The sequence below is a fragment of the Plodia interpunctella genome, chromosome 5 (assembly GCF_027563975.2).
Source record: "Plodia interpunctella isolate USDA-ARS_2022_Savannah chromosome 5, ilPloInte3.2, whole genome shotgun sequence".
Taxonomy (NCBI): Eukaryota; Metazoa; Arthropoda; class Insecta; order Lepidoptera; family Pyralidae; genus Plodia; species Plodia interpunctella.
The window spans coordinates 10,853,809-10,877,799 of record NC_071298.1 but is presented as its reverse complement, the minus strand read 5'-3'; the positions used below and the strand labels follow the sequence as shown (position 1 = coordinate 10,877,799).

General features: G+C 35.4%; 1 protein-coding gene across 7 annotated transcripts in view; it reads left to right on the top strand.

Moving 5' to 3' along the window:
• LOC128670365 (innexin shaking-B-like) overlaps positions 1–23,991 on the top strand; it is a 97,821-nt gene that overhangs the window by 13,117 nt on the left and 60,713 nt on the right. For 2 of the 7 annotated variants that reach the window (XM_053745969.2, XM_053745974.2), the window contains exon 1: positions 2,321–2,485. The exons of 1 other annotated variant lie outside the window; for it this stretch is intronic. The gene's annotated coding sequence lies outside the window, so the exon portion shown is untranslated. Of the gene's footprint in view, positions 1–2,320; positions 2,682–23,991 lie in introns of those variants that run through there. 4 more of the 7 variants (XM_053745970.2, XM_053745971.2, XM_053745973.2 and 1 more) reach the window with 3 other exon arrangements.

Genomic DNA, 23,991 nt, shown 5'->3' with positions numbered 1-23,991 from the left:
ACTGACGCACATAACAGTCAAACTTTTATAAGTTTACACCCCTCTCTTTGTGTCGGGGGTTAAAAATACAAAAAGGAAGAGCGGTTTGTCAGTCTGATGATGGAATATAAAGATTTGTTTATTACATTAAGCCGCCATAAGCCAAGGATTATTCGAAAAATAGCAGATAAATCTCTATCATGTCGAACACAATAATTTATTGTTCTTTTATAGTTTTTACTGTAATGAAATATGTTATCTTAGAAAATAAAATCTTGCAGCGCGCGCCAACAGAGTAATATCGGAATGGAGACCCAGCTTTGTTTGTTGCAAGCTTTCAAAAAAAAAAATAGTTTATCTATATTTTGTAACACAAGTTATCTAAGAAAATCTTGCTAATAGTAGTTATTATAGTATTCAAAATATTAGTTTTCAAACAAGTCAATATTTAAATAATATTTAAAATACCTACATAATAGTCAACAGTAACATAAGATGTTTTATAATATTTTTGTCATCACGCAAATACAACAAAAATAAAACAATACTACATTATACTGTATTTTTACATAAAAAACCTATTGATTATTACTTAAATCCGTTTTATTCTTAGTTTTAATACGCATTGCAATATTATACCTTTTTCACGTAATGTGACGTCACTGGTATAAAAGAGCTTGGACTCTGGTCCACTCTGTGCAAGGTCTCCGCTGTCGTAAATGCCCATCTCTATTTCTCTTGGAGCCCTTCCAATCTTGTATCTGTTTGTCTGTCTGTTTGCCGTGTCTCGGATAATTTCAGAGACGACATTCTTTTTACAGTTCTGTATAGGTAAGACCGCCCTGTGTTCACTCCTTCTTTAACATATTTCTCAAATAATTACAAATATATTTAAGGTTAAAATTTTTATTAACATAAGCTGCTCCTGCGTTGATTAAATTATTTTAGTCAATATCTCGGGTTCTAAGCAACGTATCGCGATGAAACCTATACCAGATTTTAAGTGAATCCATCCCCATCCAATTGTATGCAGTAGTTTTTGCGTGACGCGCGAACAAACATATAGACAGACAGACGAAAATTCTAAAAAAAATGTTTTGGCTTCTATATGTCACATAAAGACAGATATTTCTAGGTCTTAACGACTAAAAAAATATTGAACTTGACACGTCTAAAACCATAGACACGAAAAAATCTCTAGTTTAAAATATCTTACGCCACATTTCGTTTCAAACTTTTTAATTTATTATCAAACCAATAATTTATCGATATTTTATAGTTTTCACAGAAATTTGATATGTTGCCTAAGAAAATATAATCGGGCCATCGTAAATCGGCGTCTCTATTATTATTGGATGACTTCCAGTGCTGTAACTCATATTTTCAACGCCTTGGTTAATATTCTTACACATTCGAGGTGTAAGTTCTATTATATTTAAGGTGCATGCAATATCACGATCGATTTACTATTAAAGACACAAGTCTATTACACTATTGTCCCGCGAGCCACGATTAAATGAAAAAATATGAAAAAATATTTATTGAATTAATAATAAAAGTTAATTAGTTGAAAAATTGACTGATTGGTGTCTTCAAATTCAAAGTTCAAATCATTTATTCAGAAATTAGACCTTCACAGGCACTTTTGCATGTCAATTTATGTATTAAATAGTAACTTCTCACAAGCTACAAACTACTGGCATTTCGGAACGACCACTGTTGAGAAGAAATGCCGAAAGAAAGTCATTTGAGCAGTGTTGGTCCCTATCATGCCAGAAGGGCTAACAATTATTGTTTCTTACTTCTATAGGTAACGAATTAGTTGATTTTCAGGTATGCGTCATCTAGTATCGGTGGCGTTATGGACAAAAGATTAGATACATAAATGACTCAATATAATACAAAGAAACAGAAAAAAAAATACAGATAAAAAAGAAAAAAATAAATAATTGGTAATTGATAGATTTTGGACTTTGGTTGCTGTTCCTTTACATTTGACAGCATTTTTTTAGAATCTCTAGGGGGTGGGGCCAGCAGCCCCCTGCGTCCCCCGTTGGCGATGCCGTTTGAAAAAATATCGTATAAATAGTCCATAAATCTAACAAAACTCTAGTTCTTATTTTAAATGCGGCAATTCTCCGATAGACTCCGACCGCTTCATAGTATAATAGCTACGCATTTCATCGGTTGACCTAATAACTTTAAATATTATTATGTTATGAAGGCAGTGGACGCGTGCGGTGCGAGTGCACGAGTTTGCCGTACGCAACTTAAAATAGAATGCACATCAACCCGTATGTATTCAACGTAAGGAACTTTTTCAGACACCGCTTCAGTCGACGCGAACGTTGGGACGCGCCGCTCGCGCCCGCACCATCGCGAATCCACAAGTTTTGAAATCCGAACGCGATATTACTTTTTGTTTTTTTATTTTCACAACTTCAAACTTTTTTTTTAATAACGCCGCTTTCCGGCCAGTGTTGGGAGTTCGAGTGTGACAAAAGCAGTGCGTAAATGTCGATTTCTGAACGTGTTAAACGTTTTAACGCTAATCACCGCGCGTAACCGTGTTTCAAAAATAAAACGTTGCCGATTCGAAACCGGAGCACCTCGAAGGTTAATGACAAAATAAAAAGCGTGCATTAAATTATGTGTCTAACTAAACTGCCAGCGACTGGATTCCTGCCTTTATTCTGAAACACGTGAGTCGATTGCCGGGAGATGTATGTTCTTTCAAACCGGCCATTAGTTTCAGCTGCAGGAATTATCACTTTTTGGACGACTTAAATCGTTTTAGACGTTTTTACTATTCTACAAATCAATATGCTATTTTTTATAACAATTAAGACCAGGCATGATCTAGTTTTCTATTATTATATGTACAGCTGTTAGGCACATATCATATAAAATATTAGATTTAAAATCCATGGTACCTATATTTAAAGCAGTCTTTTGACTTTAACCAATGAATGGATCTGCCGACGTAACTCGAAACCGCGATATTGCGAACTTTTTAAAACATTCGTAATTGCTAATGGATTGAAAACTATATTTTATTTAAAGTTTTGTCTATTTATTGACGAAGATGGGGAAGAGAACACCAATGATAGGAATGCGTGGGGAAAGTTAGGGGAGGCTTTTGCCCAGCAGTGGGACTTAAATAGCTAGGAAAAAAAATAGACTAGTTACGCCCTGAATCTGTACTCCAATGGGAACGTTACTGCACATAAATGACATAAAAAATATATATTTCTATAATTATTTATCAAAATTCGTCCAATTATTATAGCATGACTTAATAACAAACAAATTCAATTATCTATCTATTTATCGATAATAAGCAGGATATTTTTTACAATTGCCGATTTATGTTTTTAACACTAAAAACATTTAAGCGACTAATTTATTCAATTTCCTATAATTAAAACTTCCACATGACATCAAACAATAATCTAAATTCTCGATTAGAGATTGACAGATCCAAATATAACCTGTGGTTTCCCGCCAAAAAGTTTATTCGTTTTTATCGCGTCCCTAATTCAAAGATTCGATCTTGCCTGCCAGTAATTTACGTACGTTACGAAACTGCGATAATTAGTGATGCAACAAACACCAGTTTTACGAATATTTTTCGAACTACGAATACGAACAGTTGATTACGAATGCAAACATAACTAATTTATTGTATTTGTATTGTATTTTTTACATTACGCATTACATACACATACATACATACGTTTTTCAAAACTTGTAATGAAATAGGTGAGAATAATAAAGTCACAGCTGATTTTGATTTTTAAATTAGAATTAAATGATAGAAGATATAGATGAGAATACGAAAAAATCCTTAAAAGATAATATTGTAATATACATTTTAATAAGACCACATGAAAAGTCTAACAAAGCATTTATGGCTGAAATTTATTATTAAAAAAAATTATAGATTTAAAGGAATACTATTCTTGAATTAAAATTAGCGACATTCTTTTCTCTCTTAATGTTTGACCTAAGTTGAAAAAAAAAACCCAGGACTCACTTTCATAAATTATATAGACCTTTTTCGATTTATTTCTAATTATGAAACAGTTAAATTCAAATTCCATGCTAATACATAACTTGAGCTATCGTATTTTTTTTTCTACGAAAATTATTTTCGAGTATTAGTAAAGTCGGTTGCATCACTAGCGATAATGCTCATAGTTCATCGCACGGCGTTTGGACAATGTTGACCCATATCGGCCGAATTACATCGTGCCAGCCAGTAACTAATCGGGTACGGAATTTTTGCATCACTATCCGCTTTTGGTTGTTCGAATTTCGAAGTGAAATATCGGCCGGTGGCATTATCTGCGATCTGTTCTAAAAAAATAAAATTTGAATTTAAAAAATTCGAACAGTTTTATTTTTATTTCAGTGTTAACGTTTTGTTAGTTATCATATTTAATGGGGTTTGTGATATTCAAATATTTTGGAGAATATCTTTATCTTTGTTCGTCCATAATCTGTTCGTTTTGAAAACCAAAATTCTCGGTAGATTTGCGTGTTGAATGTACATATACAATGTATTACTCAGCTTGCATTATGTAAGCTTTATCTTATCTATTAATACAAAACAAGCAACTCTCACAAGGCTATTAATTGTTTGCATGTTTGCAACAAATGGTCGTACAATGCTTGCTATTGTCTGATATCATTGCATAATTTACATTGAAACTACGAAATATATATCGTTTATTTGCAAATTTACAACAATTTAAAACTACAAATGTAAAGTGTCAGCATCAAACAGTGCTGTATTAAAAAAAAATCAGCAATCCATCGCCAATTTAAAAAGCAGTTCTGATTATGTTGTCATGTGTAAAATCGACATGAAACGAGAACATCGCCAAGGAAACAATTTAAAATAAAGGTGATTTAAACAGACTATAGCGATTGTTTTTTTATACTACTGATTAAGCAAACAGGCGTACGGCCCACCTGATGGGAAGTAGTCACCGTAGTTTTCAATGTAAGTTAAAAAACTAGCCAAGTGCGAGTCGGATTCTCGTACGAATCATTATCTGAAAAAACGGCAAAAAAAAATTCAAGTTTGTTGTATGGGAGCCCCAATAAATATTTATTTTGTTTTGATTTTTAACATTCGTTGTTATAGCCGCAATAGGAACACATCTTCTATGAAAATTTCAACTGTCTAACTTTCACGGTTCATGAGATTCAGCCTGGTGATAGAACTGCCATACATACGGTCAGCGGAGTCTTAGTAATAAGGTCTCATTTTGGACTTAGTACCCTAAAAAGCTTTGGAATAAAACATTATGAGTATCTGTGTACCTGTTCACACGACAGCGTTTTTTAAACGCGACGCGCTGTGCGTTGATTAAAAATGTCAAATGTCACTTACGTCGTCGAAGCGATAAAAACTCGCCAACATCTGGAGCTTTTGAACGCCCGTGTGAGCGAGGAGTTACGTCAATTAATAGCATGTGGAACTTTGTGATTCAACTAGTTAAACTAGACACGAGCTTTGCAGAGCAAGACTTTCACTGGATTAGAAGTAACAACCAGTTGCTTTGTTAAACAAGATTAATAACAACAGCTAAGTTTATATTTAAGTTTCTTCTTCTTATTATTATTTCAGAGCTATACTCTTGTCGGTGGAGTATACGCCACGCCTCTCTATCCTCGGCTTTGCTTGTAAGGTCTCGATACGACACGACGCCCGCCTTCTCTTTCAGTTGCTCGCGTGACTCTTCCTCGGTCTCCCTGGACCTCTTCTTCCTTTCATCTTCCCTTCAAAAATAGTTTTAAATAAGGCGTCGTGTGGTATCAAGTGGCCAATCATTCTTCCCCTTCTATTTTCTATTTCTGTCAGCAGTCTTCTCTTTTCGTTTACTATTTCCAGCACTTCCTCATTGCTTTTTCGGCTCAACTTTGACGACCTCGGTGGCACAGTGGTAAAGTGCTTGCCTCTGAACCGAGAGGTCCCGGGTTCGATCCCCGGTCGGGTCATGATGGAAAATGATCTTTTTCTGATTGGCCCGGGTCTTGGATGTTTATCTATATATGTATTTGTTATACAATATTAGTATCGTTGAGTTAGTATCCCATAACACAAGTCTCGAACTTACTTTGCGGCTAGCTCAATCTGTGTGATTTGTCCTGATTTATTTATTTATTTATTTATTTATTTATTATTTTTCTCTCTGTCCAGCTTATTTTTCCATCCTTCTCCAGCACCACAACTCAAAAGCGGCTAATCTGTCGGTATCCTTATTGGTGACTTATATTATATTCTTCATAGTCGTATTATTCCTCATGGCTGAGGGTCGTGGTTATTACGTGTAATGAAACACACACAACAACTTTCTTGGCATTATTAATGGAGTGGTTTGCGAATTGCCACACACAAGTTAATAAAAATCAACCAGTGTGCAGGATTCCACGCGATGTTTTCCTTCACAGCAAGCAAGTGGTTGGACGATGAAAACTACTATACATGAGTCAGATTGGTATACAAACTCATGTGGCATGCTTAACCATTACACCATCACAGCTTCCTTCCAGTTATATTATATTTAAGTTGAATAAACTAAATGAACAATTTAAGAAACCCCCCTCTGAAGTGGCTGGCACCATCTCATCTAGAAATGAACTGACAGTTACGAAATCACCGAACGCTCATTTTCCAAACATAGCTAAGAACACTCAGGATAAACTTATGTTTCAAATTAAAAAAAAAAATAGATCTAGATCGGTTCACCCGTTCAGCGGCTACGATGCCATGGACAGACATACAGATATACAGATACACGTTAAACTTATAACTTCTACCTTATCTACCTAACTATTTCAAAGGTAACTAAAACTATATTAAAAAGAAATATATTTTAGACAAGCAATTATGTGTTGTAAAGTTACCCTATTGGAGCCAAGCCCCATTGTTACGCTGAGTCGACGTAGCACGTTGTGCTCCGTTGTCTTCCATAGGTTTTGACACTGACGTGCGTTGACGTACGTCGAATCTCCATACAATGTCTGCGTTGGCCATCGGCGGATGGCAAAACAACGGAGCACGACTGAGTAATGAGGCCGTGCTTTTACCAGCTGATTTCCATATGACAACTTAAAAATTATATGGCATATATTTATTTGTTAGATAAATAAAAAAAAAACCCGATTTTCAATATTCATTCTTTTGAACGGCTGAACCGATTTTGATCAAACGTAAACGTATCTAAGAGCCACCGCGTAAAAATTTGCTATCAAATAAAAAAAAACGCATCCAAATCGGTTCACCCGTTGATGAGCTACGGTGCCACGTACACAGACAGACACACTTAGCGGTCAAACTTATAACACCCCTCTTTTGGCGTCGGGGGTTAAAAAATAAATTTTTGGGGAAAATTATTGATTGATTTTATTTTCAAAGGTGAGGTACCATTTTACAAGTGACCGTCTATAAAATGTCTGAATATAAATTATTATGTTCGCATAAAGAAAAAGTACTTTTTAATAGTGTGGTCGTTTCGAAATGCCTTTAGTTTGTAGCTTTCTGAGAAATTACTATATAATATAAAATTTTACGTGAAATAACGCATGAGTAGGTCTAATTTCTCAACACGTTGACTGCTAAAACACACGTGGCGTGTTTTACTGAATGTAACAGCTACGCGCGGATCTCGTTATATTCTTTCTTGGGTGTTTTAAAAGTTGGACCGCCATGCGCCAGCGCGCCTTTAGTGACGAAAGGTGTTTTTTTTTTCCTTTGTTATGACACACCTCTGGAGTGTTTTAATAAATGATTTGATTATGATAAAAAAAAAACAGTAAAATTTAACAACACCAAATGTTGGTATATTGTTTTATAAATAGTTCACCCCTACTATCATGTGAACCGAAAAGTACCAGGTTCGAATCCAACTTGGCATACTAATCTGACTCATGTGTAGTAGTTTTTATGTACCATCACTTTCTTCAGGTCTAGGAAAATGTCGTGAGGAAACCTGCACTCTACTTAATGCTACTAATATTATAAATGCGGTTTGTCAGGGTGTATGTATGTATGTTTGTTACTCTTTCACGCAAAATCTACTAGACCGATTGTTATGAAATATGGTACACGGGTAGAATATAACCTGGAATTACACATAGGGTTTTATTCCGAAATTCCCACGGGAGCAAAGCCTCGAGGCGCAGCTAGTCATTTATATATATAGATTGAAATGGAGAAGGCAATGGTAAACGATTTCATTAATATTGCCAAGAAGTGTTTCATTCCACTCAATGACCACGACCCTCAGTCAAGAGTAATACGACTATAACAATTTAAGTTGTGAAGTTTTAACAAAACCACACACAATCGTAAAACAGACCACTGTTTTTTTTGTTGTAAAGCCTTTCCTAACATTTTCGATAGCAAAAAATGTTCGCGATTGTGCGCCAAATCGACACAAAATAAATTGAAAAACTCATAGAAAAACCAGTTCTGTTGCCTCTCTTTTTTATCTGAGCCTTTTCCAGTTTCTTTCTCAGCCGTTAAGCGACGGAACCTAAGGTTTGCTTTCTCCTACATTTTCTTCACCACTTCGCACGGTTATCGCTTTCTTTAGTCATCAGATCATTCGCACACATAATCATTATAATTTAAATCGAACCGGGACCTTTCGGACACAGGTGGGAGTTTTAACTACTGTACCGGCAGTTCACTGCATTTTGCACGTTACTCAGAACTGAGAAAAACGTTCATTCACAGGGAAGTTTCTGTCCTTTCTTTTTGATTTTTTATTCTCGAAGGTACCTACCTTCGTAGCTGTGCTACGACGTCATGCTACGAAACGCTACGAACTTATGCAGTTCATAAATGTTTATAATAAATCGATCCCTACCAAAATTAAAAGATTAACTTCATGAATTTACCTCACCTCACTTTATATATAAGGCATACAACTATAGATATTATATATATATATATATATATGTCTGCCACGTTTTCACGGCTAAACCGCTGGCCTACATACATATTTTAATTAGGAACAAATATAGGGTAGAACACAGTCAGTCCATCGCGACCGCAGCTGCGGCCAACAGTTAGTATGATATAATTTAAAACACTTCTGCCGAATCTGCCGTTGAATTCTCTGATTTCCGTGGAAAATCTCCAAAATAAAGTTTTCTCGCCAGGACAGGCCTTGTCGCCGAAAGAATAAAAAAATCATCTAGCTAATATCTGACACAGCGTTTCCATATCAATTGGCATTCATTCCGTCATCAATCGGAGTCCTAACGAGTGGCGGGAAGAGGGACGCCGATAACGCGCCATTTTGTGGACCCGCGTCGACAAAATGGCGTCGTAATGTCCACGCTAAATAACCCCGAGCATGGTTTAATGATACGGTTTTGAACAACTTTTTTATATTCACGCAAATGAGATAAAGGAATTCATTTTCGGTTGTTAAGGCTAACTGATAATTAAGGGGGCATTATTATAGTTTCGTGGTAAATATGGAGGATGTGGAAGAGAGGCTTCTGTCGATATTTATTGTAGAGTTGCTACATAAATAAAAAAAAAAACATTATTAGGTATAAAGTCGATTTATTCAAACGTCAAAAATCAAATTATAATTTATTATTTATTTTAAACTATGCTCGCACCTGAATTTTCATGAAAATACCACAACGATATGTAAGTTAGACCACGATGTGGATTATTTTTACGTTGTCTCAATATCGTGTCTCAATTGGTTGTCAATAGCAGTTATTATGTACAAGAAATGAAAATGACTATTGAAAAACCGTTGAGACATGATAATTCAACACCCTGACGAATGTTTGCGTACACATAAAATCATCACACGTTTCTGTAACGTCTACATTTTGTAATTTTATGATATAGGAAGGTTTACGGCTAGGTTTTGATGAACCTATTAAACATTGCTTTAAACTGAAATAGTTCATATCTCAAACTCTGGTGCTTACACTATAATATGAACTATATTAAATTCTAAATTAGTTTAAAATTGTATACCGGAAAATAGATTTTCAACATACTAGCTGCACTTTGGGGCTTCGCATCGCGTGGGAATTTCGGGTTAAAAAGTACGTACTATGTATTATTCCAGGTTATATTCTACCCGTGTGTTAAATTTCACAACAATTCGTCGATTTTGCGTGAAGGAGTATCATACACACATACATCCTCACTTATAAATATTAGTACGATATATAACATTTTCTGACATTTCACATAACCTATCTATCTACCTACTTACATTTTTAACACTGATTATAAAAAACAAATAAAAATATTAAGAGACAAATAAATTAACCTATAATGTAATATAAAGTTCAGTACACATAAATTCTTAACAAAAAAGAAACAGAAACTATTTTAAAACGGCCATTTGCATACGAAATGCGCACGCTGGCAGTATTTAAACACATTTGAGGCATTCGTAGCGCTCGTAGCGCATCGGCCGTGTTCGTAGCTAGTTCGTAGCACGTGCTACGCCGTAACTTGAGATGTCCATTTAATATTTAAGTTTCTTTACGAGGCCTACACGTTGCAGAACACGTATCTCTTCCGTGCTATCTGCATTGGGCTGTACACAGGGTTATACTCGGTCACTAGTGCTGCCAAGAATTAAAAAGTCCCCTGTGCTACGGATTTTTCAAAATGCATTTTTAATTTTGTGTGTTTGGCATACAAAGTATCCCAGATATGCTTCAAAGTAATGTCCAAACTTTACATTATTAGTAGCTGTTGCTCGCGACTTCGTCCACGGCATTAATATAGCCTAAATTCACTCTTGCTCTTCAACAATGTTCACATAAATATAAATAAATAATGCGTCTTCCAATCCGTCAGTTTTGACGTGAAAGAAGGACAAAAAGATGTATGTGTGTATGTATGTTACTCTTTAACGCAACATCTACTAGATTGTTATGAAATTTGGTACATGGGTAGAATATAACCTGGTATAACACATAGGGTAATTTATATACCGAAATTCCTACGGTAGCGAAGCCCCGGGACGCAGCTAGTATTGCATTCTGTACTGCACATGCCTTAATTTGAACAGTACGGGTGAATCGAAATAGTAACTGAAAGTCCATTTTGAACGTCTTTGAAAGAGTAACCAAATGATTTCCTTTCTTCTCTTATTCAAAGCACTGTTCATTAGGTACCTACCAAAGGCTTTGGGCAAGAAAAAAATACGGGAACGAAATGATTAGCTGGTGTCCTAGGTAGACGATAACAGCGGCAAGGCAGCGCGACGCGGCGTGGTGCATCAATATCGAATTGTAATTTTAAAATAGAATGTATGTTTATTACGGTTTACCATCAACAACCATTGGAATTAATTATCAGTTTTCAAAGTAATTAATTAAGAAATATAATATCGTGATTGTCATAAGCATGTAAGCAAGCAAGTAAGCAACACGTAGCATGTCAGAGCGTCCACGCGTTCTCTCTTTTTTACACCTGTTTCCTTTTACACGATGCGTACCCGATATGGAAGAAAGAGATAGCATGTGGATGTTAGCGACGTGCTACTTGTTTATATGTTTCGTTGTAGGCCTTCAGGGGCCTGTGCTGCATATATCAAGAACCTATAATAATTAATGTATGTTACGAACTTACATATATTCATGTAGTATACAGTCGCTTGTCACCGTAATATCCCACACGCGCGCAGCGTCGTATCGCAATTTATAGCGTTCAATCGCCCAATTAAGACGCCCGTTTAGTTCTGTGACGATCGAGAACCGGAGAATCGCAAATATATCGATTTCCGATCGGCCAGACCAGCAATTTTAATATGTCCGGTTTAACGTTTCGTTTCACATTATTGCTCGCCTGCTTTTTGAATGGTGAGCTGTTTTTTAATCGAAAACAAAATGGTTTTAGAAGAACTGCGTTTTTCTGTATTCTTTACGCAACTGCCTAGAGAAGATGTGTTATGTTTTTAACTTTCATGTGTGTTAGTGAATGAGAATACCACTACACTACACGTGCTTCGAAAGGCACGTTAAGCCGTTGGTTCCGGTTGTATTTGCGGTCGTTAAAACCCGCCAATTCGCAATGGGCTGGCGGTGGTGGGTGGGCCCATATTCCTTATCCATCCATAAGGAAGGCCAGTGCCCCAGCAGTGGGGACGTTTAAATGTCTGTCGATGATAAATAAAAAATCACAATGCATGTTTTACCCTTAGACTAACTTGCAATATGCACTGTGTCATCACACAGATCTGTGTTCCTAATTGTACATAATAAACTGAATGCAAGAAACAACGAATTAAATGGAAAATTAAAATCACAGTTATCCAATTAAACAATCTCACCGGCTTTAAAGAATTGTGTAGTTTCAAAAACCATATCCATTTGTCTTTCCGACCGCAATTCGTCCATTTCCTTCGCATTGATTGATCAACGCTAGAAGAACACCAGAGACGGCGTATAGTCCAGAAGGCGGGGTTCAATTGGATGCCGGTAAATCACCGGTCGCTCGCGCCAGTAAAAGTCGGACGTTAAAGGTGCGTGCACAAAGCCTCGTTTGCTTAGGTGTTGATTTTTGCTTCTTTGTCGAGTCGACATTTATAGTTTCAATAAAATAAATAAATATGATCTTCATAGCGATTTTTATTTATTTATATTTATTTATTATATTAGAACAAATCACACAGATTGAGCTAGCCCCAAAGTAAGTTCGAGACTTGTGTTATGGGATACTAACTCAACGATACTATATTTTATAACATATACATATATAGATAAACATCCAAGACCCGGGCCAATCAGAAAAAGATCATTTTCCATCATGACCCGACCGGGGATCGAACCCGGGACCTCTCGATTCAGTGGCAAGAACTTTACCACTGCGCCACCGAGGTCGTCATTTTATTTAGTATCTGCACATATTAGTGCTCATAATTTCACTTAAAACTCCTTCAACCATTTGTAGTTTAGACTTATACAATAATATCTCTTTCTCTTCGCGGGCTCTTGCCCGCGGCTTAGCCCGCGTGATTTTCCCTTCAGTGAAATATTTAGACTCTTTAACTAATCTGGTTTCCGCATACAAACTTTTGAACCCCCTTTTTACCCCCTCAGGGGATGAATTTTGAAAAATCCTATGTTAGAAGTTTCTAGACTCAGCAGTTTGGGCTGTACGTTGTTGTTGCATTGATTGTCAGTCAGTCATTCAATGTCTTCTTTTATATATATATAGATTATAATTAATATGGAACTTTAAAACAAATCAATCACCTGAATCGTGTTGACAGGTGAACATATATCTCGGATCTCAGGTGTGGCTAACAATAGCTTGCTGAATGGGACGCCGCCTCTTCGTCTATTTCGAGAAAGATCAATTGAGTGCAGCTCGAATGCAGGAATTGCAACTGAATGCATTTTTACTTAGAACTGTATAGACAATAAATGGGATGAAATAATAATATTAAAAGAATAATATGCCTCGGTCCATTCACCTATAGATAATCGCGCGCTGTCTTGTGGAATTTTTTAATATGGCTTCTACACCCTATGGCCGAATTCATAATGCCGACGATAAAAGTACATTTTTTCTATGAGCTTTTTTATCACAAGAAAAAGTCAGCAATGTACGTCGAAACCGCCAAAGTTTAATAAACTGTTTGCCGGTAGTGTATAAGCTGACAATAAATTAAGAAAACATCAGGGCTTTACGTCTTAAAAAATACATAAATTTTAAATCAATCAATTTAAAACAAAATTATCGAATTAATTGCCAATTTATACACATACAGCACATATATCTACAGGCTAAAAAGCGTTTACATTAGTTGGATGAACTTTAAAATGCCGAAATGAATGACAATAGGTAATAACCTCATTTATCGAATAATCTATACTATTATTTAAAGAGGTAAGCGTTTGTGAGTTTGTATGTTTGAGGCGGATAATCTCCGAAACTACCGAACCGATTTCAAAAATTATTTCACCATTAGAAAGGTACATTATACAAGGTTGCTATAGGCTATATTTTATCTCAAATTTTCCACGGGAGCGAATCCCCGGGCAACATCTAGTGTGAAATAAATATGTATGGAATATTTTTAAAGCGTATAAAGTATTATTTTGTCGTATTTAAGAATAATAAATGTTTATGTATTTCAACCATTATTTAATAAATACGAGTTATGTATTTAAAATTATATATTTTTTATTAATTTTTAAAGTACGACCCTTTTTTGTTAGGTCCCAAGGTTTTTTGTCTGTTAACTTGTGCAACAAAGCTGAAATAAATATATATAAACATAATGCCAAAATCTTAAGTTTGTTAGGTAACATGTTTAAATAATATCCCATCACTAAATGTTATGCCCGATATCAAACTACAATAAAATCAAAGCATTATTACATAGGACAATATAATTGGAACCAGGGCCGGCTCAAGTGTCACTATACGTCAGGGCGGTTGATAAATTTATAATATTTTAGGGCCGCCCTGAGTCCTGCCCCTCAATATGTCAGCGCCCGGACTGTGCGCGTTAGCAGATATATGGGACGTAACGAGGTAAATCTGATATGTATATCACCTAAAAGATTATATAAAGCGCTTGTAATAAATTTACATATTTTAGTAAACAGATAAATGTAATCTTAACTACTTTTTAGCTAGCTTTTGCCTTATTTTGATTTATTTCATTGCGCTCATAACATATTATTGTCAATATCTTGGGTTCTAAGCAACGTATCACTACACGACCTGTACTAGATTTTAAGTTAGACCATCTGATATATAATTGTGAAAACCACGTCCAATTCTATTCAATAGTTTTCGCGTGATGCGCGATCAAAGATACAGACAGGTAGAGAGACAGACAAAAGTCCTAAAAATAATTTTTTATCCTATTTATTAATCCCATAAAGATGTAATTAATTATAGGTAAGTATTTTTATCAGTTGCCTAGGCCATTCTCTCTATCTTTCTGGCTATGTGTTCCTTAATCGGCACATACGACAGGATATGTAGTGGTCTTATTCCAAGGCGGAAGCACACACATCGCTTTTCTATTTAAAATCCAAATAAATCGATGGAAGTAAAAATAGCTCACTGTTCCCATCCTGAACAGTTAGACGTTTAGCGCAGTGACGTTAATTGGAGGCGCCAGTGGCTGAGAAACCGTGCAGACACCCGCCGGCCCTCGGTTCGAAGCCGTGAATCACTGGTTTTCATATAGATGTCAGAAGTGAGCCCTGGGCGAAGTTTCTACGGCGCGCCCTGAAAAAGGCTAATTTCTAAGAATTTTTGTCAGTTTTCTAGTTTGTTAATAGACAATTTAGAAATAAAAAAAGCTGAAATTATTTACGCCGTTTTATTATTGCCTGCATTTGTAGAAGTCGTCAAAGTAGTATAAAGTTCATTGGAAGTCAATTTTTGACATTGTTTAGTGATGTTTATCATTCTAAGTTGAAATCAATATTTGATATTATATTTCATTTCGGGTCTACTGTATAGAAAAGAATGTACGACTGAAAATAGTTATTAGAACAAAGTAACATAGGAGCGCTGACGCATGCCTTTAACGCAAACTTGCCCCTTTTGTACCCGCTGTCCTGGGCAGTGGCCCGGACTCGTCCACCCCCGACGCAACCGTGAATCATGACATTCAAAATATCTCGTTAAGACGTGTTAGAACCTCTATATTGCTATCACAGCGCTACCTCGTCTCATTAAAAAATCATTAGTATAAGTTTCAATATTGGTTAGACAAACGGACTGGAGAACAAAATGATGGTAACACTGATTTACTAATTAATATTAAATAAAATATTAGGAATTCTGGAACTTGTGCCCTTGTCGCGTCGAATAGTCTTGTCAGACAGATGCCTTTAGTTGACTGAAAAATACAGACTCCAAAATAAAGAAAGATGATCAGTTTACAACAATTCAGATCAGAAAAAAAAAATTATGATGTGATGACGTCACATCTTCGTATTAAAAAAACCCCTAATTTAATTTACCGAGCGAGCGAAACGAGCGAGGTCCACAGTCCAACTTGGGGCAAAAATAGATTTTTTGTATGTATGTATGTATGTATGTTTGTAACGCGATAAACCGATAAACCGTTGGTCTAGTTTTGATGAATTTTTAAGTTCGTGGGACATCAAAATCGGTCGAGTCGTTTTTGAAATATTCAAAATTTCGTGAAAATTCATTGTGTTCGCGAGGTTTAAGTTCGTGGCGAACAACTAGTTGAGGAATTTTACTATGATCTCATAATCATCAGCATTCCCAATAAGGGTTCACGCAAAATCACAGCCGAATCTAAAAATTTTTTGAGGTTACTTTTTACGCTAACCCCGGACTTCGGGGCGTCAGAACCCCAATGCTATAGCCGTGTTTGGATTTGTCATGTAAAAGCCAAAAATGACATGTCATTTGGACATGTCATTTTTGGCTTTTACGTGCACTTATAAAAGCGTATTTTTCTAGTGATTTTTAAACTGTTAATTTATTTCTAGTATCGCAGATAGCTATGAATATATAATTAAACGCCGCATCCACCAGAGTATCCACCAGAGTAATCCCAATGCCCCCGTTCCAGTGATTAAAGTTCCTATAAGCTATAGGTGTAACTGTTCCGAAAATAATGCCGCAAAATATTGAGTGAACAGACAGCGACACTTGGCTATGCTCGATTATCTAACCTCGACTCTACTCAATATTTGAGAGAGTAGATAATCGATATCGATTTCTCGATATCAATATAAAAGCACTACAGCATAAAATGGAAAGAATTATATTTTTGCTGTTACTAAGACAAATACTTTTAAAAAATCAAATCGAACGTATCCTCCACTGAGCTTTGATATATTACATTATGATTAACCTATTTAGTTTTAATTTTTGACCGAGCGAGCGAATCGAGCAATGTCTACAATTCTACTTGGGGCAAAAACACATTTTTGTATGTATAAACAGGAACGTAAAAAAAACGAATATAAGAAACATTGTTTGCTTAACACTTTTTTACTTTGTGGAACTATATTTCATATGTTTGCCATTTCGTGTGTACACGTTTTTAAGTCACAGTCTGGCTCATAACTTTTATTATATATTTGTTTAAATTGATTGATTTGACGACCTCGGTGGCGCAGTGGTAAAGTTCTTGCCACTGAACCGATAGGTCCCAGGTTCGATCCCCGGTCGGGTCATGATGGAAAATGATCTTTTTCTGATTGTCCCGGGTCTTGGAGGTTATATTTTATTAATTTGTAAAATAAGTATAGCCTATGTTTGAACGGGGGTCCTTATTTACATGCATATCGAATTTCATTAGAATCGGTCCAGCGGTCAGACAGACTTTCCCATTTATAATATTAGTATAAATATGGATTATAAATGAATAAAAATATGATAAAAAAATATATTTTACAAGTATTATATATTGTGATTTGTCCTAATATATTTATTATATTTATTTATTCTAATGTATTTATAATATTATAGTAATAACAGTATTCGAAACTGCCCGACTGGATCATATTTTTTTTATTGAAAAACAAAAACCCAGAAATGTTAACAATAATTAAACAAAAATGATTACAATATTAGAATACATGTATTCATACACACATATACGAGTATTTACAGTAGACACATATGGATTTGCCATCGACACGCAAAGATAGACACTATTATACTTAGACGACTTCGGTGGCGCAGGGTAAAGAGTTTGCTTCTGAACCGAGAGGCCCCGGGTTCAAACCCTGGTCGAGTCCGGGTCTTGCATATGTATTTGTTATAAAATATAGTACCGTTGAGTTAGTATCCCATAACACAAGTCTCGAACTTACTTTGGGGCTAGCTCAATCTGTGTGATTTGTCCTAATATATTTATATTTATATATTTATATTTATTGTAACCTGTTGTGTATACCTTAATAAATACATAAATATCTTGACATGATAGGTAGATATAATAGATAAAAACGTATTGCTCTCCTGTAAAACACGCTATACAAAAATCATCATCATCGTGCGGTGCCATCTTCGAATTGAAGTGTGGAGGTCAGCACACGGAAACCCTCGCGGCTTTGGGCCGCTATTTTCAGTTGGTTGTATCTAAGTCCGGTCCAATCCTTTATGTCACCGAACCACTTTCGTCGAGGGCGGCCAGGAGGTCTTTTGCCAGTTATTTTGCTTTCAAGAATCAGTCTTAGAAATTTAAACTGGGGTCCCCTTTGTATGTGGCCAAAGAAACCAACTTTCCTCTTCTGGATAGTGGTTATCAGTTCGCGTTGTTGTGACATTGGATGTAAAACTGGTCCACGGAATCTTGAACATTCTGCGCAGCAACCACTTCTCGAAGGCATGTCTCGCAGCCATACAACAAGATAGTCCAGACAACACATTTCATAATGCGGTGTCTTAATGGGAATGGGATTTTTGGGTCCACACAATACCTTGGTCATTTTTAAGAAAGCCGATTTGACTTGTCCATTATTGATTATAAAAAATATATTAAAACAAACTAAATGCATTATGTGTGAAAAACAACAGCTCAGCTTAAAGTTGCCCCGAAGGACAACCACTGATTTTCAGCTGTTTACCTTCGTGAGAAAAGGCGACTACAGTATAACTATGACATACACACGTGAGAGCGCGACACCTTAAGATATATCCTTCTGTAATCTCATTATTTTGTAGACTGCCAATAGAGTTCAGCTATTTAAATATTAGTTGACTCGTTTGTAATCCCCGCTTCGGCTGTAAGGAGTTTTATTGTCTCCGCTTTAAGAAAAACCTTTATTAAGAATGGATTGTTTGGCCATTTTTAGAAATTCCCAAGTCCTAGTTTTGTTACTACACATTTTTACCATATTTTAATTAACCGATTAGTTGATCAACCGATCGGGTAGATGAGAGAACGAAATAAAAGTTAATTATTTTCTTAAATTATGGCTCATTTGGAATCGAACTCATCATCCAAATCTGTACAAAACCATATGTATAAATAATTTTAAGTAAATATAATAATTTTGACTTGACAAAATACATAATAAGAGTACCTTTTACTTCGCACGTGACCTGTAAGTCTTCAAGAATAAATTGTTAAAATAACAGTGAAAACTGCATAAAAATCCGTTGTGTTTTTTGAAATAATTAACCGACGGCGATTTTGTTATATATTGTTTGTGTTGATAATAAATGGTTTCCTCTCAATCCAAGGACACAAGCTGATACTTAATCAGTATCTCGCAATCAGCAATCTGAGGAGTCCCCTAGACGGACACGCAATACAACACGTAGCTTATTTTTCATAGAATCGTGCTTATATACATATATATAAGAATAATATATATAATAACTTTCTTTATTTACTAATAAAGGACACACAATATTATTTCATTGGTTTATTTTTTGTATTCGTCATTATCCATAGTTTTTATAAAACAACTGAACATATTATATAGACTGCACACATCTAAATTAAAAAGTCATTCATAGGTATGGGTTACAAAAAAAAAGCTTAAATATCGACAAATAAATTAGATACGATGGTTATCTAGTGGTTAAGTTAAGGTTAAGGTTAAGGTTAAATCGAAAGCTCCAGGTTCGAATTCTAGTCATGTCACATACCAATCTGACTTATAGACGGTAATTTTCTTCTACAACCATATACTTTCCGTGAAATTGTGAGTGAGTGTGTTACATTCCACCTTAATGGTCGTGACCTTCAACCATGAGAAATACGAATCAAATCATATATTCAGAAATTAGACCTTTTTTCACGTAATTTTTTTTATTATATAGTAATTTCTCACAAGCTACAAACTACTAGTATTTCGGAAAAGCCACTGCTACGACTAGAAATAAGGCTTTAGAATGAAATAAATAAGATCACTCAAAGAAACTTCATCGCATCTGGTTTAAAATTATAGTTAAAATTTATATATATATATCTATTTCTTTTATCTATGTCAAAACCAAAGACAATAAAATGTTTGATCGTATCTGCATGGCCACGAATAGTAGTTTCAGAGGCGACCAAAGACTGGATCCCTTATTAAATGTCATTATTATTCAGTTCCCACCTAATAAAATCATAAATGAGACCACAGTTCCACTTTAAGAGGTAATAAAACTTCTGTGTGTACTATCCAATCTCTCTAGTGATTTGTTTACTGCCGTCATAGACAGGCTGCAGGCTATATGGGGTAATAAAGCCTATTGGAATAGACTTAGGGTACCCTAGAGACTGGCCGTTGTAGGATAAATGATAATGAAGAGAAAATCATTTTACACTATTCATTCAACTAACTTTTGACATTAATTATATACTCGTACACGCAAAAAAGATGCTTAGAGAGCAGTTACTCTGTCAGATTACAATATTTTAGTAACTGACTCGATAATTAATAAATTCGTAGATTTGGTTACCAATTTAAACTCACATGCTCACATTCAAACTTTCGCATTCATAAAAGGGATTAATATTAATAAGTCTCTCTCTCTCTCTGTCTCACAAAATGAGTTCCCAGTTTATTCCCAGCCGTTGAGCGTGGGAGCCAAGGCTTTCCCGCTTTTTCGTCTCCATTTAGCGCGGTCGTCGGCATCCCTAGTTGTGAGACTATGGCGCAATAGAATGACAGTTTATCAGTTTTGTGTGTATGTTTTGTTTTTATGTAACTATTTGAATTTAAAATAAAACAATTTTTATCATGGCGACCCGAAACAGGAAGGACGGAAGTGAAGTGAATATCTCCACCATATTTATGTAAATGTTATCTTACAGATTTGCATAGAACTAGCGACGAGATTTCTTTGGACAAGAAACGAATTTATTATTGAGAGCGGTCTCTTCGTAATTTTCGACACGATCAAACCGTAATACACAAATATACTCAGAAATTAATATATAAAAAAAAATCCAAACAAATTTCTTAAATAGGCAATGAAAACCAACCGCAACATTAATATTATAAATGGGAAAGTCCGTCTGTCTGTCCCATCTGTCCGTCTGTCTGTCTGTTCCGCTTTCATGGCTAAACCGCAGGACCGATTTTGATGAAATTTGGTATGCATGTAGTTAAAGAATCCTGTTCAAACATAGACTACATTTTTTTCCAAAAATCAACACCCAAATTACTATAATGGGGGGTTAAAGTTTGTATGAAAATCGTGTATATTCCGCTTTCGCTGATAATTACACGCGGGCGAAGCCGCGGGCAATAGCTAGTGTAGTATAAATCTTAAAAACAAAAAGAAGTAATAAATCAATACCATTTAACTAACAAAATACATTTTCAATTATTTCTACCATAATCTGATTAACTTCAAAATGATGGTCCCCTATCGTCACAGCCTCCCAGATCATAACATTATATCCACTAGATTTGATCTCGCGGCAGCGTTCCCCGGACATAAAATATGTTTATAGTTTTTAGAAGGAACCAATAATATTTATGACATAGTTTAGATGTTGATTAGTAGACTTGATGGCCGCTTTGCTGAGAATTTTTGGGAGATTAGGGCCTGTTTCATCCCTTGCTGATAAAATATCAGATAGCTTAAATGTGACATATCATAAATACAGCACCGTTAAAAATTGTGTTACACGAGTGTTGGATTGGGCTTACTGGACAATCATGCCAGGCAAATATGTTTAGAAGTTAGTTTATCTGTCAGATCACAATTTGATATTTTATCAGATAGTTGTGAAGCAGGCATTTTAGTAGATCGTGATCGTTTTACTTTTTTAATTTATTTTTTTTTTAATTTATTTTTGGTATTAAAATTGCGAAAGTTTGTGAGGTTCGCATGTTTGTTACTCATTCACACAAAATCTACTAGACTGATTTTTATTAAATTTGGTACACGTCTAGAATATAACCAGGAGGCTCACTATCATCACTTAACGCGATCCACTTTACGACCTAAACTGAACTGCATCGCAAATTCGTACCATCGACTTATTTTTTTTTATGAATGCGATTCATTTTAGGTGCCTAAATTGAACTGAGTTGCATTGGAATCGTACTGTAAAAGTTGATGGTAGGCCTGCTGGAATCACAAATAGGATACTTTTCACTCCGAAATTCCTACGGGAGCAAAGTCCCGTGATGTTTATAATAAGCCCGTCAAATATAGTTATGTTAGATGATAACTTAAGTATCAACTATGGCTATTCCTATAAATCATCGGGCATATTCTGAAACATTTCTCTCAGCGTAAAAGTGGTGAAGAGAGAGAACTCGACTCATAGACCAATTAGAGGCTCGACTGAACCGAAAAACGTCAGTTTTGTTACACTGGCGCTAACTGCACGTAAGTGGTCATTACTGCAAGCGCTCTGCGGTTTTGGAAAGTGTGAAATGAGAAAAGAAAAACATTGAACTAGCAGCAATAAAAGACACTCTTGTGCTAAATAAAAATTACGTGCACGCTGTGGCGTGTGTTCCCGCCCTAGTAAAGGGTCACTAAGGGACACGTAATCATCGTAAACAGCAGCATTCGCAGGTTCATATTTTTATGCATACATTTTTATGTCATAATTTAACATGGCATACTTTTACTTATCATAATAATAGTTAACAAAAAAAACTTTTAATAAAAGATCGAGCTGACCAGTTGCCCCGGCAGCACCCGTTCACGAGTTGACGCGTGAGTCAGCCATCGCGAAGCTCAACCACAATAGAGGGAACCTCCCGACCCGATCCACGACGCCGCTACCGGTTTGACCATTTGAGTGTGTCTCGATCTCCATAATCTAACATAATAGTTACAAGTAAATGTCAAAATATATGCAATAAACATGTCAAGAAAATATACTACTATAAGCATAACAATTTTTAAACATAATATTCTAAAGCATTTAAATAGCCCGCCGCACCCGAACCTACTGCTACACTATAGCTTTATGCAAATAAAAAATATGATAAAATACATTACTCTAAACTATAATTATGCTTATTGAAAAGATATGCCAAAAAACAATTATGTCAAAATAATATATGCCTAACTCGTTATGCTAAATTAAATTAGGATAAAAAATTTATCCGAAAAAAAGGGATCCCGCATCCGCAAGGAGGGAGGACTCTCAAGCAGGCAGCCTGTTATCAAATCGAAGGACAATGTTGAATTTTAAAGCTTATATTTTTTCTTTGGCTAACCGCGGGCCTCATAGCGTCACACGCCCCGTACGAAACCGGAAATATGCGAAAATGAGAGAGAGAAGGATCGCTATACAAAAATACTTTCATACAAACAATCGTAGAATATAGTATCCACATATAAAGTCAAAATTTTGTGAGTGTGTTTGTTAGTTTTTCACGCTCAAACGACTGGGCCATTTTTTATGAAATATGGTGTTGAGGTAGCTTACTAACATATAGGATTATTTTTATCTAGAAAGTACGCGATTCCCGTAGGATTTGGTCAAAAAGCTATATAATCAACGTGACGTTTTATAAAATAGATGCCGTTATTGTACATACAAACGTAAATATTTTATTCATTATCTACGTAAGCCAGTGACACCGCGTGGTAAGAATATAAATTTGTACGGTCGCCTAAACACAAAGCTATCCAAATCATTGCAAAAATTCCCCTATCACCGCCGCAATGCAGTTGACCGCACGTTTAAATCTTTCAGTTGACCGCACATAAAGTAGCATAAATATCTTCTTTAAATCATTCAGAGATATGTTATAACTTTAATAACGCCAATAATGTTTAAACTTTATCGAAACTCAATACAGATTGTGTTCAATTACTAGTTGCTAACCGGAAAGTTAGTGTAAATATTGAATAATGAACAGTACCTATAAATATATGAGCGGAGTTACCAACCACGACTTATACAAAACAATAGACTGGACAGGTCAATTGGCTACTTGAATGGGTAAAGAATAAAATGCATATATATTTAGGTATTTAAATAACCAAATACAATAATTAAATGTTATTTTCCTTGATCACTTTTATTTCCTATTTTTTAGGTCACATAAAGTTTTGGTAAAGTG